We start from the raw sequence: 13072 nt of genomic DNA on the forward strand, positions 1-13072 counted from the left end.
AGGAACATGTATAAGTCATGAAGAAAGCAATAGCAACATACTAAACGATCGAGTGCTAAGCTAACGGAATGGGTCAAGTCAATTACATCATTGTTCTAATGATGTGATCCCGTTAATCAAATAACAACTCTTTTGTTCATGGTTAGGAAACATAACCATCTTCGATTAACGAGCTAGTCTAGTAGAGGCATACTAGTGACACTCTGTTTGTCTATGTATTCACACATGTATTATGTTTCCGGTTAATACAATTCTAGCATGAATAATAAACATTTATCATGATATAAGGAAATAAATAATAACTTTATTATTGCCTCTAGGGCATATTTCCTTCAGTCTCCCACTTGCACTAGAGTCAATAATCTAGTTCACATTGCCATGTGATTCAACACTAATAGTTCACATCACCATGTGATCAACACCCATAGTTCACAATGTCATGTGACCTATACCCAAAGGGTTTACTAGAGTCAGTAATCTAGTTCACATCGTTTATGTGATTAACACCCAAAGAGTACTAAGGTGTGATCATGTTTTGCTTGTGAGATAATTTTAGTCAACGGGTCTGTCACATACAGATCCGTAAGTATTTTGCGAATTCTATGTCTACAATGCTCTGCACGGAGCTACTCTAGCTAATTGCTCCCACTTTCAATATGTATCTAGATCGAGACTTAGAGTCATCCAGATCTGTGTCAAAACTTGCATCGACGTAACCTTTTACGACGAACCTTTTTGTCACCTCCATAATTGAGAAATATTTCCTTATTCCACTAAGGATAATTTTGACCGCTGTCTAGTGATCTATACTTAGATCACTATTGTACTCCCTTGCTTAACACAGTGTTGGGTATACAATAGATCTGGTACACAGCATGGCATACTTTATAGAACCTATGGCTGAGGCATAGGGAATGACTTTCATTCTCTTTCTATCTTCTGTCGTGGTCGGGCTTCGAGTCTTACTCAATTTCATACCTTGTAACACAGCCAAGAACTCTTTCTTTGACTGTTCCATTTTTGAACTACTTCAAAATATTGTCAAGGTATGTACTCATTGAAAAAACTTATCAAGCGTCTTGATCTATCTCTATAGATTTTGATGCTTAATATGTAAGCAGCTTCACCGAGGTCTTTCTTTGAAAAACTTCTTTAAAAACACTCCTTTATGCTTTCCAGAAAATTATACATTATTTCCGATCAACAATATGTTGTTCACATATACTTATCAGAAATGTTGTAGTGCTCCCACTCACTTTCTTGTAAATACAGGCTTCACCGTAAGTCTGTATAAAACTATATGCTTTGATCAACTTATCAAAGTGTATATTCCAACTCCGAGATGCTTGCATAGGTCCATAGATTGATCGTTGGAGCTTGCATATTTTGTTAACACCTTTAGGATTGACAAAACCTTCTGGTTGCATCATATACAACTCTTATTTAAGAAATCCATTAAGGAATGCAGTTTTGTTTATCCATTTGCCAGATTTCATAAAATGCGGCAAGTGCTAACATGATTCGGACAGACTTAAGCATATATACGAGTGAGAAAATCTCATCGTAGTCAACACCTTGAACTTGTCGAAAACCTTTTGCGACAATTCTAGCTTTGTAGATAGTAACACTACTATCAGCGTCCGTCTTCCTCTTGAAGATCCATTTATTTTCTATGGCTTTCCGATCATCGGGCAAATCCATCAAAGTCCATACTTTGTTCTCATACATGGATCATATCTCAGATTTTATGGCCTCAAACCATTTCGCGGAATCTGGGCTCATCATCGCTTCCTCATAGTTCGCAAGTTCGTCATGGTCTAGTAACATGACTTCCAGAACAGGATTACCGTACCACTCTGGTGCGGATCTCACTCTGGTTTACCTACGAGATTCGGTAGTAACTTGATCTAAAGTTACATGATCATCATCATTAGCTTCCTCACTAATTGGTGTAGTAGTGACAGGAACAGATTTCTATGATGAACTACTTTCCAATAAGGGAGCAGGTACAGTTACCTCATCAAGTTCTACTTTCCTCCCACTCACTTCTTTCGAGAGAAACTCCTTCTCTAGAAAAACTCCGAATTTAGCAACAAAAGTCTTGCCTTCGGATTTGTGATAGAAGGTGTACCCAACAGTCTCCTTTGGGTATCCTATGAAGACATATTTCTCCGATTTGGGTTTGAGCTTATCAGGATGAAACTTTTTCATATAAGCATCACAATCCCAAACTTTAAGAAACGACAACTTTGGTTTCTTGCCAAACCACAATTCAGATTGTGTCGTCTCAACGGACTTAAATGGTGCCCTTTTAAACGTGAATGCAGCTGTCTTTAATGTATAACCCCAAAACGATAGTGGTAGATCGATAAGAAACATCATAGATCGCACCATATCTAATCAAGTACGGTTATGATGTTCGGACACACCATTATGCTGTGGTGTTCCAGGTGGCATGAGTAGTGAAACTATTTCACATTGTTTTAACTGAAGGCCAAACTCGTAACTCAAATATTTTACGTCTGCGATCATATCGTAGAAACTTTTATTTTCTTGTTACGATGATTCTCCACTTCACTCTGAAATTCTTTGAACTTTTCAAATATTTCAAACTTGTGTTTCATTAAGTAGATATACCCATATCTGCTCAAATCATCTGTGAAGATCAGAAAATAATGATACCCGCCGCGAGCCTTAACACTCATCGGATCTCATACATCAGTATGTATTATTTCCAATAAGTCAGTTGCTCGCTCCATAGTTCCGGAGAACGGCGTTTTAGTCATCTTGCCCATGAGGCATGGTTCGCAAGCATCAACTGATTCATAATCAAGTGATTTCAAAAACCCATCAGCTTGGAGTTTCTTCATGTTCTTTACACCAATATGACCTAAACGTCAGTGCCACAAATAAGTTGCACTATCATTATTAACTTTGCATCTTTTGGTTTCAATATTATGATTATGTGTATCACTACGATCGAGATCCAACGAACTATATTGGGTGTGTAACCATATAAGGTTTTATTCATGTAAACAGAACAACAATTTATTCTCTTACTTAAATGAATAACCGTATTACAATAAACATGATCAAATCATATTCATGCTCAACGCAAACACCAAATAACACTTATTCAGGTTCAACACTAATCCCAAAAGTATAGGGAGTGTACGATGATGATCATATCAATCTTGGAACTACTTCCAACACACATCGTCACCTCACCCTTAACTAGTCTTTGTTCATTCTGCACCTCCCTATTCAAGTTACTAATCATAGTAATTGAACTAGTATCAAATACTGAGGGGTTGCTATAAACACTAGTAAAGTACACATCAATAACATGTATATCAAATATACTTATGTTCACTTTGCCATCCTTCTTATTCGCCAAATACTTGGGGCAGTTCCACTTTCAGTGATCAGTCCCTTTGCAGTAGAAGCACTTAGTCTCAGGCTTAGGACCAGACTTGGGCTTCTTCACTTGAGCAGCAACTTGCTTGCTGTTTTTCTTGAAGTTCCCCTTTTCCCCTTTGCCCTTTTCTTGAAACTAGTGATCTTGTCAACCATCAACAATTGATGCTCTTTCTTGATTTCTACCTTCATCGATTTCATCATCATGAAAAGCTCGGGATTTGTTTCCGTTATCCCTTGCATATTATAGTTCATCACGAAGTTCTACTAACTTGGTGATGGTGACTAGAGAATTTTGTCAATCACTATCTTATCTGGAAGATTAACTCCCACTTAATTCAGGCGATTGTAGTACCCAGACAATCTGAGCACATGCTCACTAGTTGAGCGATTCTCCTCCATCTTTTAGCTATAGAACTTGTTGGAGACTTCATATCTCTCAACTCGGGTATTTGCTTGAAATATTAACTTCAACTCCTGGAACATCTCATATGGTCCATGACGTTCAAAACGTCTTTGAAGTCCCGATTCTAAGCCATTAAGCATGGTGCACTAAACTATCAAGTAGTCATCATATTGAGCTAGCTAAACGTTCATAACGTCTGCATCTGCTCCTGCAATAGGTCTGTCACCTAGTGGCGCATCAAGGACATAATTCTTCTGTGCAGCAATGAGGATAAACCTCAGATCACGGATCCAATCCGCATCATTGCTACTAACATCTTTCAACACAATTTTCTCTAGGAACATATCAAAATAAACACAGGGAAGCAACAACGCGAGCTATTGATCGACAACATGATTTGCAAAATACTACCAGGACTAAGTTCATGATAAATTTAAGTTCAATTTAATCATATTACTTAAGAACTCCCACTTAGATAGACATCCCTCTAATCCTCTAAGTGATCACGTGATCCAAATCAACTAAACCATGTCTGATCATCACGTGAGATGGAGTAGTTTCATTGGTGAACATCACTATGTTGATCATATCTACTATATGATTCACGCTCGACCTTTTGGTCTCCGTGTTCCGAGGCCATATCTGTATATGCTTGGCTCGTCAAGTATAACCTGAGTATTCTGCGTGTGCAACTGTTTTGCACCCGTTGTATTTGAACATAGAGCCTATCACACCCGATCATCACGTGGTGTCTCAGCACGAAGAACTTTCGCAATGGTGCATACTCAGGGAGAACACTTCTTGATAATTAGTGAGAGATCATCTTATAATGCTATCATCAATCAAAGCAAGATAAGATGCATAAAAGATAAACATCACATGCAATCAATATAAGTGATATGATATGGCCATCATCATCTTGTGCTTGTGATCTCCATCTTCGAAGCACCGTCATGATCACCATCATCACCGGCGCGACACCTTGATCTCCATCGTAGCATCGTTGTCGTCTCGCCAATCTTATGCTTTCACGACCATCGCTACCGCTTAGTGATAAAGTAAAGCATTACAGCGCGATTGCATTGCATACAATAAAGCGACAACCATATGGCTCCTGCCAGTTGCCGATAACTCGGTTACAAAACATGATCATCTCATAAAATAAAATTTAGCATCATGTCTTGACCATATCACATCACAACATGCCCTGCAAAAACAAGTTAGACGTCCTCTACTTTGTTGTTGCAAGTTTTACATGGCTGCTACGGGCTTAAGCAAGAACCAATCTTACCTACACATCAAAACCAGAACGATAGTTTGTCAAGTTGGTGTTGTTTTAACCTTCGCAAGGACCGGGCGTAGCCACACTCGGTTCAACTAAAGTTGGAGAAACTGTCACCCGCTAGCCACCTTTGTGCAAAGCACGTCGGGAGAACCGGTCTCGCGTAAGCGTACGCGTAATGTCGGTCCCGGCCGCTTCGTCCAACAATACCGCCGAACCAAAGTATGACATGCTGGTAAGCAGTATGACTTATATCGCCCACAACTAACTTGTGTTCAACTCGTGCATATAACATCAACACATAAAACCTAGGCTCGGATGCCACTGTTGGGGAACGTAGTAATTTCAAAAAAATTCCTACGCACACGCAAGATCATGGTGATGCATAGCAACGAGAGGGGAGAGTGTGATCTACGTACCCTTGTAGACCGACAGCGGAAGCATTAGCACAACGCGGATGATGTAGTCGTACGTCTTCACGGCCCGACCAATCAAGCACTGAAACTACGGCACCTCCGAGTTTTAGCACACGTTCAGCTCGATGACGATCCCCGGACTCCGATCCAGCAAAGTGTCGGGGAAGAGTTCCGTTAGCACGACGGCGTGGTGACGATCTTGATGTACTACCGTCGCAGGGCTTCGCCTAAGCACCGCTACAATATTATCGAGGACTATGGTGGAAGGGGGCACCGCACATGGTTAAGAATATGATCACGTGGATCAACTTGTGTGTCTAGGGGTGCCCCCTGCCTCCGTATATAAAGGATCAAAAGGGGGGGTGCGGCCGGCCAGGAGAGGGCGTGCCAGGAGGAGTCCTACTCCCATCGGGAGTAGGATTCCCCCCCTTTCCTAGTTGGAATAGGATTCGGGAGGGGGGAAAGAGGAGAGAGAGAAGGAAGGGGGGCGCCGCCCCCCTCTCCTTGTCCTATTCGGACTAGGGGGGAGGGGCGCGCGGCCCAGCCCTGGCCACCTCTCCTCTCTTCCACTAAAGCCCACTAAGGCCCATATACCTCCCGGGGGGGTTCCGGTAACCTCCCGGTACTCCGGTAAAATCCCGATTTCACCCGGAACACTTCCGATATCCAAATATAGGCTTCCAATATATCAATATTTATGTCTCGACCATTTCGAGACTCCTCGTCATGTCCGTGATCACATCCGGGACTCTGAACAAACTTCGGTACATCAAAATGCATAAACTCATAATATAACTGTCATCGAAACCTTAAGCGTGCGGACCCTACGGGTTCGAGAACAATGTAGACATGACCGAGACATGTCTCCGGTCAATAACCAATAGCGGAACCTGGATGCTCATATTGGCTCCTACATATTCTAACGAAGATCTTTTATCGTTCAAGAACCGCATAACAACATACGTTGTTCCCTTTGTCATCGGTAATGTTACCTTGCCCCGAGATTTGATCATCGGTATCTCATACCTAGTTCAATCTCGTTACCGGCAAGTCTCTTACTCCGTTCAATAATACAATCATCTTGCAACTAACTTATAGTTGTATGGCTTGCAAGGCCTTATGTGATGTGCATTACCGAGAGGGCAGAGATACCTCTCCAACAATCAGAGTGACAAATCCTAATCTCGAAATACGCCAACCAACAATTCCAACCTTTGGAGACACCTGTAGAGCTCCTTTATAATCACCCCAGTTATTGTGACGTTGGTAGCACACAAAGTGTTCCTCCGGTAAACGGGAGTTGCATAATCTCATAGTCATAGGAACATGTATAAGTCATGAAGAAAGCAATAGCAACATACTAAACGATCGAGTGCTAAGCTAACGGAATGGGTCAAGTCAATTACATCATTGTTCTAATGATGTGATCCCGTTAATCAAATAACAACTCTTTTGTTCATGGTTAGGAAACATAACCATCTTCGATTAACGAGCTAGTCTAGTAGAGGCATACTAGTGACACTCTGTTTGTCTATGTATTCACACATGTATTATGTTTCCGGTTAATACAATTCTAGCATGAATAATAAACATTTATCATGATATAAGGAAATAAATAATAACTTTATTATTGCCTCTAGGGCATATTTCCTTCAAGTAGCCCCTAAACCAGGCTTCAATGACGATGAGTCCGGCGCGCAGTATTGTCTTCGGCATTGCAAGGCGGGTTCCTCCTCCGAATACACCACGGATAGTGTCCGACCCTGCAAAATAAGTTCCACATACCACCATAGAGAGAATAATATTTCCACAAATCCAATTTGCTGACTTGTTTTGGCAACATGACATTATGTCATGGCCCGGTGATTATTCGAACCGTTTCCTTTAAGTAGCCCCGCACATAACGCGAGGCAGTTTTTTGACAAGTCTTGTCAAAGTAGAGATCGTGTCCCCTTATCACGGGATTCTCATCAATACGGGTGTGGGTAACCCAATCGTGCCATCGATTACGGCGCTTGGGGGATAAGCGAGTTTTACCAGGCTAGTGGGGACGCTTAGTTTCGTCCGCCCATATAAAGGGATAAGGATTCACCTTTTCATCCACGCCTTCTTCCTCCTTTGCTCATCCATTTTCACACACTCGAGCTCTAGCGCCCAAGTCCGCACTTCCCACCTCAACCTTCTCCAACCATGTCCGGAGCAGGAGGCAGGTGGATGGTCTCCTCCGTCATGGAGGGACACATCAAGAAGTTGAGGAGAGCCGGATACCTGCCCGACGACATCGCGCACCGGCTCCCAGATGAGGGGCAGCTCATCCCCACCCCTAGGCCCCATGAGAGGGTAGTGTTCCTTACCCATTTCCTCTGCGGACTGGGATTCCCTCTCCACCCATTCGTCCGGGGGCTCATGTTCTACTACGACCTGGATTTCCACGATCTGGCCCCGAACTTCATCCTCAACATCTCGGCGTTTATTGTCGTGTGCGAGGCCTTCCTCCGCATCAAGCCCCACTTCAGCTTATGGCTGAAGACCTTCAATGTCAAGCCGAGGGTAGTGGGCGGCCGCCAGGCGAAGTGCGAAGGAGCCATGGTGGGCAAGATGCCCAACGTTACATGGCTCGAGGGCTCCTTCGTGGAGACCATAAAGGGGTGGCAATCGGGGTGGTTCTACATCACCGAGTCGCGTGACCCTACCTGGGCAGCAGCCCCCGAGTTCCGATCTGGCATCCCCACGCGGCTCACCTCCTGGAAAGAGAAGGGCCTGTCCTGGGGTAGTTCGGGAGAGCTGACCGGACTCCAAACATGTATTCAAAACATGGTGAACAAGAAGCTCAAACTCGTCAACTTAGTCCAGGTCATGCTCATCCGCCAGATCCTCCCGTGTCAACAACGGGCCTTCAACTTATGGGAGTTCGACCCGGCCCAGCACCAAACTCTGAACAGGCTCTTCGATACAACACACGAGGATGCCTGGAAGGTTCTATTCAAGGGCGTCGAGGTTCCTCCTCCTACTATCGAGGATCGCAGATTCTGCGCGAAGCGCCAAGCCAGCGCGGTAAGCTGTTTTACCTCTTACAGGATACTTGTTTTTCATAGTTTGACTCTATGCGGGATCTAAGCTCCCGTTCCTTTGACATGACTGGCAGGAAACGGAGGGACAGATCGACTGTCCGGCTCCCTTGCCCGAAGGCCCAGCAAACGCTCTCCTGACAGAGATGCTGACTCCGGCTCCTTACAAGGTGCCAGAGAAGACTAAGAAGGCCAAGGGAACCTGAAAGAGTTCCCGACGCCAGGTGTTATCGGACTCATCGTCCGATGACTCTGCGGCACACTCCTCCCCCAAAGACGATGAGGAAGAAGAAGATGCTCCCCCTTCAGTTGGGGGAGACAAGAAAAAGAAGGCCGCCCCAACCGGGGGGGCGAAGGGTCCAAGAAGGGAAGGACTCTCCTTCCGGACAGTTCCACCACCGCCTCCAAAGGCGAAGACGAGTGGCTGCTCAGGGCCAAGCCCTTGGCGAAGTCGTAAGTATTCGGATACCAGAGTAACTCATAGCATTCCTTTGTCGCACTGCTTCCCCTAACGCCGAATATGATTATGCAGGCCGCCACGAGCCCGTATCGATGAATCGTCGGACGGCTCCCTGGGCTCGTCGGATTTGGATAGCGATCCACTTCCGACCATCACCTCCCCTTGCCCTGCGGACGACGCCGAGGTATTGTCTCAAGAGGCACCGGGTCGTGGGGAGACAATCCTGGAGGCGCCTCAAGGCGACCTTCCGGACTCCGGGAGCAGAGGGAACAAGGCCCCTGAGGGCTAAAATCTTTATATAATACATAATATTTGTCTATCTAAAGACTAATTCCTCTATAGTTGCTCCTGGCTCCTGCAATGCACTCCTTTTGTAAATCTTGAGCTACCCTGAAAAAGAATGATAACAGAGAAAATTTTAGAACATGGCTTTAAGACTAGTGTGAGAAGTAATGTACTTTGATGATGTACCATACCAGTGTTTGGTGGCTTGTTTTGAGGTTGTGTAGGAGTCGTTAATTTGTGTTCTGTTGGTTCAGGACCACCTTGCTTGGTGGCATTGTTATATTCAGCATGGCCATTATTTGCTTCAGGACCATCATGTGCTTTCTACAGTTTAGGTTCAGTTTAGTTGTAAGTAAACTTATAGAAAACATATACATTGTTTGATAACATAGCAAAAATTTATGCGCTCATGCACACACACCTTAGCAACTGTGTGTTCATGTGGTGAAGATAAACTGGTGCAACCCTCTTTGGTTCTTGCGCAATTGCTAGGATGCAATTCCTGGTTAGTCTTGTCCGGCAAAGTTGATTCTGCACATCCTTGATTGACCCTATGATCAATTTTTTCATTGTGTGTTTTCTACAGTTGAGGTTTAGTTCAGTTGTAAGTAAACATACACAAAACATAGACATTGTTTGACAATGAATCAGAAGTTTATGCACGCACACACCTTAGCAACCATGTGTGGTAAAGATGAACCAGTGTAATCCTCTTTAGTTCTCGAAGAAAAGCTAGGATGTAATTCCTGGGCAGTAATCTGCTTATCTGGCAAAGTAAATTCTGTACTTCCTTGATTGGCGTAACCCTCTTTGGTTGATTATGCGCGGCCTTGATTGTCCTTATCAAACTTTTCAATGCGTGCCTTCTACACTTGAGGTTCAGTTTAGTATGACATAAACATACACAATCATAGGCATTGGTTGATAATGAAGTAAAAACATTATGCGCACACACCTTAGCAACCATGTGTGGTAAAGATAAACCAGTGTAATCCTCTTTGGTTCTCATAGAAAAACTAGGATGCAATTCCTGGATAGTGATCTGCTTGTCTGGAAAAGTTGATTCTACACTTCCTTCATTGGCCCTATCACACTTTTTGATGTGTGCTTTCTACAATTGAGGTTTCAGTTTAGTTGTAAGTAAACTTATACAAAACATAGGCATTTTTTAATAACAAAGCAGAAATTTATGCACACACCTTAGCAACCATTTTTTCTTGTGGTAACGATAAACCGGTGTAACACTCTTTGGTTCCCGCACAATCGCTAGGATGTAGTTCCTACAACTTATGATGAACAATTGTTTAAGTATGAGAATTAAGTAGAATATTTATTAGTGAAGAAACTATTACATCACCTGCATAGCATTCAATGGAGCATATTCTTCAGCTTCTTATGTGATTCATTTGGGAAGTCACTACCAATAACTCTTTCATTGAGATCAACCTGAAACAAGAACAAGATAATAGTATATTAATACTCGTATCTTTATCTTTGGGAGGTCACGGCACACTCCAGTTTATCTTACATCTGCTAGATAACTAGCCTCTTTATGCTTTACAAGTTTTTAAAGAGAATCTAGTTGTAGCAAACGGTATATGTTGGACTCCAGTGGAATAAGGTGATCTTTCCGTAAATATGGCCCATACACACATGTAACTAAAAAGGCACCCAAAAAGCACTTCAGAAGTTACTGTAACGCACATAGCAACATACAAACCTGTAACAACAATCTTTTGGTACAAAATCTGAGAGCTGCTGATTGAAACCTCCCTTCAACTAAGATGCAAGAATCAAAACTAACAAAATATTGGGACTGCTAAGATGAGGTAGGAAATAGGATAGACTAAAATTAGTACAAAATAGCATAGTACATTGCAGCCTGTGCAACCAAACACGATCATGTTTTATGCTCCAGCATAAATGGATGTGAGGTTATTTGCACTGGCGGAGCCTCATGGAGGCCAAAGGGGGCAACGACCCCCCGCCTCCCTCCAAATCTGAAAAAAATTATTACTAGTAAGCATTCAGCCCAGCCCAATGAAGCGACAACTCTCCCACACACAGACGCATCGCTCGTCTCTCCTCTTATCCTTCCCCCAAATGGACAAAAACATATCACTTTCCCCCAAATCGCCATGGATGAATCCTAGGTCTTGGACTCAACTGCCAGTCGAGACTGCAATAGCAAGCTAGGTATGTTTCAAAAAAAAAAATCAGTGTTGTTCAATGTTCAGAGACTTGCATAAATTCAGTGATGTTCAATGTTCAGAGACCTGCATAAAGTTCAATGAACAGAGACTTGCATAAATTCAGTGATGTTCAATGTTCAGAGACTTGAATAAATTCAGTGATGTTCAATGTTCAGAGACCTGCATAAAGTTCAATGTGGTCCGTGTAATTGTGTTCTCATGTTCACAGACCTGCATAAGATTCAGATCATGCAGGATTTTTGTGCTATGCTTTTTTAATAGTGTACTAGTACTGGACATGTTCTGATTTAGAGAATAGGTGACAGTGCTTTTTGAAATTTTTATCTCAGGTAACAATGGTGAAACAGCAAGCAATATAGATATACGTATATAAGATGTACATCTTGTTCCACTTTATGTTGTGAGGATGTGAGGCTGTGAGTTGCATCCGTTTTTAAGCACATTTTGCTTTTTGTTTGAAATTGGCCCCCCTTGGTCGCTCGTCACTCCGTTGGCCTCTAACACCACTTGTACTACTTTTGAGTTTTACCATATAAAGTTCGATTGGACCAAACAGTTGCTCACATATTTCCAAGAAAATCCGTCAGAATTGATTTCTAGGCAAGCAAGCAATTCAACAAACACTTAGAGTGCATTGACTACATGAAGGAAGTAAGGAGATGAAGGAGAAGATGATCAAGATTTGAGATGCATAAATGGAGGAGCCACTTGGGTTGATTTAATGGTAAAACTGTAGGGGCTATGGGATTCAATAGATCACCTGCTTGACGTGGTGGAGGCTGAAGATGCTAGATGGAGGCGAGAGCTGCTTGCTGGGTGGTGTACCGATGGACAAACGACGCAGCTTCGTGTGAAGGATGAGATCGGCTCGGATGCGGCCTCGGGACGGTGAGGACGGAGTCGGGAGGAGCACCGCTTTGTGACGGTGAGGACGACGGGCGCCGACGAGGCTCCAACTGGTGACCTTGTTGATGGAGAAAAAAGGGAGTCGTCGGCGAGCGGAGCTAGCGGCGGAGGGCGGCGCTTGAGGATGAGGTTGCCACCGTGCGGTGTGCGGGAATGGTAGCGCGCAAGGAATTGGGAGGTTGGATAATGGGGAGGTGGGCAAGATGGCGTGGAGGAAAAATAGCAGGCGATAATATATGAAAACGAAAATTTAGAGTCGTGGAAAGTCTTGCGCGCGGTAAAGAAAACATCTGTAGCGCCAAATTTTGTTAAGAGAAAATATTCCGGAAGGCCAAATTTAATTAAGTGTGAATAGTTTGGCAGCTCTAAGTAATCATATATATGTATGTGTTAAAAAACGCATATATCGATAAATAATTTTTTAGGTGTATCCTTTATTGGATAAATCCGTATGCCTTGGTCTTTTTGAAAAACAAATTATCAAACTTCATTGGGTAATATAAGTATCCAAGTAATATCGATATAGCTTAATAAAAATAATAAAGGCAATGGTAGATCGAAGTTGAGCTTGCCCCTCCTCCGCGCGCTGCCGTGTCGACCGCAGACGCCGCCCTGGCAT

At 43.1% G+C, this 13072-nt stretch overlaps 1 long non-coding RNA gene across 1 annotated transcript; it reads right to left on the reverse strand.

Annotated features, from left to right (window-relative positions):
- Positions 1–9276: 9276 nt before the first annotated feature.
- Positions 9277–12641, reverse strand: LOC125554238. The gene is made up of 7 exons (XR_007304354.1): positions 12308–12641; positions 10534–10780; positions 10290–10445; positions 10006–10200; positions 9756–9914; positions 9526–9658; positions 9277–9439 (listed from the first exon to the last, which is right to left on the reverse strand). It is a non-coding gene; the product is annotated as an uncharacterized LOC125554238 (long non-coding RNA).
- Between the last annotated feature and the right edge of the window lie 431 nt (positions 12642–13072).

This window comes from Triticum urartu, chromosome 4 (genome assembly GCF_003073215.2).
Source record: "Triticum urartu cultivar G1812 chromosome 4, Tu2.1, whole genome shotgun sequence".
In the NCBI taxonomy this organism is placed as follows: Eukaryota; Viridiplantae; Streptophyta; class Magnoliopsida; order Poales; family Poaceae; genus Triticum; species Triticum urartu.